Source organism: Mus pahari, chromosome 7, assembly GCF_900095145.1.
Source record: "Mus pahari chromosome 7, PAHARI_EIJ_v1.1, whole genome shotgun sequence".
Taxonomy (NCBI): domain Eukaryota; kingdom Metazoa; phylum Chordata; class Mammalia; order Rodentia; family Muridae; genus Mus; species Mus pahari.
This window is the reverse complement of record NC_034596.1, coordinates 99,175,208-99,178,388: the sequence shown is the minus strand read 5'-3', so window position 1 is coordinate 99,178,388 and position 3,181 is coordinate 99,175,208.

The following is a 3,181-nucleotide window of genomic DNA, read 5'->3' as shown; positions in this document are numbered from 1 at the left end:
TTGGATACATGAGCCCGGTGCACTACAAAAATGCATACATTCTCACACACACACACTAGAAGAGAGAGAAAGAGAGAGAGCAAGAGAGAGAGAGAGAGAGAGAGAGAGAGAGAGAGAGAGATTGGACACACCTCATATTTATGATTAAATCATCTGTACAAGACAATCTCAGTTGGTCACTTGTTGATCCAGATCAAACCACAGTCTATAGGCTGGGATGTGGGACCTTTGGGGCCTTCAAGGCATGTCCCCTGGACTATTTGAGGCCAGCATGAAAAGTCTCCATACGAATCACCTTTGGCTGAACTCAGACCTTCCTCCTGGGCTTCGCCCTCCCACAGCTTCCTGACTTTCTAGATCCAGGGATGCAAGGGCAGGCCTAGCAGTGTCCAGGCACAGCTCTGTCTCCTCTCAAAGCATGCAGTTGGCACATGTGTTCTATGTAAACTTTGGGAGTGCCCATGGAACCCTGGGCCACCTGCCTCACCCAGAATTATGGAAGGGAATGAATAAAAGGTGGACAGTGATAAGGATGTAAAGTGAATAAGTAAAACAATTAAATTAAATTAAATTTAAACGAAAAAAAGAAGGGTCAGGAAGGCTCAGAGCATGGTCAGGCCCACACAACTAGGCTGGGAGCCCCTACTTCCCTAACAGCCTGCTAGGAAGAAAGACTGGAGCAGTGAAGAATTTGAGGGGAACATACCAACTCCAAATTAGAATTTCTGGGCAAAGGTGATACTGGCCCTCACCCACACTTGCAGTCAGGGTAAGTGTTAAGAGGCAATGTGTGCTTTGTCACAGTCTCAAACAGGAGGCCCAGAGTGGTCTTCACTGAGCAGAGTCCAGAGCTGGAAGGACCACACCGCCTCTCAGTTGGATGGCCACTCTGGGAGATTGGCTGTTACCTGTGGACAGCAATGGCTACTTGATGAAAAGACCCTGGTCACTTCAGACACATACTTTCTCCATCTGTCTATCCAGTGCCAAATGCTCTTGGTTTTTCTGGGCTCCATCCTTTTCAAGGATTTGGACATAGATAATACTTGGTTAAGACCCTGACACTGGCATTTGATAACCACACGATCTTGGGCAAAGTCTTTCTGCAGGGCCTCAGCCTCCTCCTCCCTGCACTGGAGTGAGGAGACTTTGCTTGTGGCTGTGCCGAGAAAAAAAAGTTAGAGACTGTATGAAATTACATGTGCCAGTTAGTCAGTTAAACGTAAGTTAGCCATAAAGGATATTTGTCTTCCTCTTAGCTTTAGCTATAACTAGGCCTTCTCTTTGGCATGAGAATAAACCACAGTAGAGTCAAACAAGAGTTTTGTTTTGTTCTGTTCTGTTTTTTTGAGACACGGTTTCTCTGTGTATCCCTGGCTGTCCTGGAATTCACTTCATAGACCAGGCTGGCCTCAGACTCAGAAATCTACCTGCCTCTGCCTCCAAGTGCTGGGATTAAAGGCGTGCGCCACCACTGCCCAGCTTGATACACTGTTTATGCAATACTTGGGGATCAAACTTACAGCTGTGTGTGCTTAGCAAGCATGTCAGCGACTCAGCTACAGCGCCAGCACTAGAAGGGCCTCTATAGATTCACAGTGCAAAGTTACAGCTTCCATCTGAGGAGGCTTTGTGAGGGAGGGAGCGCCTTTCCTGTAGATCAGCTGAAGGACACACAACCAGAACCTGGCCTGGGTCCCCTCCCTACTGCTCCCTGCATAACCTGATATCTTCCTGTACAAGGACACTTCCTCCTCCAGTGGGTAGTGTAGTACCAGGTTTCCTGCAGTGACACACTGTCAGCTCCATCACTGACTGCTCTCCCTTCTTCCATGTGACATCACTTCTTCTTCCTGTGTTCTCAGCACAGGGTCACCCACTCCCACACAGCCTCTCTTCTAAACCTTCCCCTGTTCCCTGCTGCTGAAATGGAGCAGTCACTACCCTTCCCACTGTGGAAATGTCCTGAAGAGGTCACAAATGTTCCTGTCATGTTTGGGGACCAGCTTCTGCTTTCTGCACTAGAGCCTGAATAAACACAGACCAGCTCAGCCCAGAATCTTAAGTAAAAGCAGTAAAGTTTAATTAGTTAAAAACAAGTTGGGGTGGGAGGGGCCTAGGGTCATCATCACTTCCTGGAGCCAAGGAACTGAGCCCCTGGAGAAGTATTCCAGATGTTCTCTGTAAGTCTCCCACTGTGCCTTCAAGCTACTGAGCATGGAGTGTCCTCTACCCAGCACCAGGTGAGCCTCTTGGCAGTGAGAACTCAGAGGTCCACAGGGCATAGAGTCCCTATCTGTACCTCCTCCAGAGGCACCTCTAGACCTCTTAGGTAAATGGGGACAAATCTCCTGCCACATGCAGCAGCAGAACCCAGGTGGAGGAGTTTGAAGGGAAGAGGAGTCTTAAGAAAAGCCATCGATAAGGTCAGGGCCAGAGGCACAAAGTGGGCAAGTGAAGATACATTTTGTCTCCAGCTAGGGAGATTTGTCAGGGCACAGGTAGACCAGGCTCACAGAAAATAGATCATCTAAAAAGCAGGTCTAACCATGGCAGGACGTGCTGTAGAACTAGAAACTTGAGGAACAAGCAGAGGGGTGGGTGAAAAGTCTACCCTGAGGGCACAGGGGCAGGAGCCAGCCAGGTTACCAAGATCTGTAGAAGGCAAATGAGACACTGATTAGTGGATCGCTGCAGAACTGGGTCCTGGATCCAAAGGCTTGGGCTCCAGCCAGCCCTGCCCATGGTCCAAGCTCTACACAGCCAGAGAGAGCTGCTACCAAGCTGGGGGAGATGCCCAGTGTAGGGCCTAGGGAGCCAGGATCACACAGCAATGTTTGATTAAACTTGAGAGCCAGAGTCACTGGATTCTAGTCTAACCTTAGGCTCTTAGATCATAGACCCACAATTCCAACACCCAGGGCTCTTTTGCTTAGCTATGATGTGGAACACTAAACATACAGATGTTTTTTTTACCCAGGGCTGCGTGGTGACTTTAGGTCATCCCAGTGAGGTCCTGTGCTTGCTGTGGACCTTACACCAGGAAAGCACAGGGAGAGATGCCAGTTCTGTCTTCCTATAGAGAGGGAAAGTCAGCGGCTGCCTGTCTGACCTCACCAGTGAGGGTCGCGGTCCCTGACCCTGACAAACCTTCCCAGCAGCTTCCATCAGTCAGGCATCC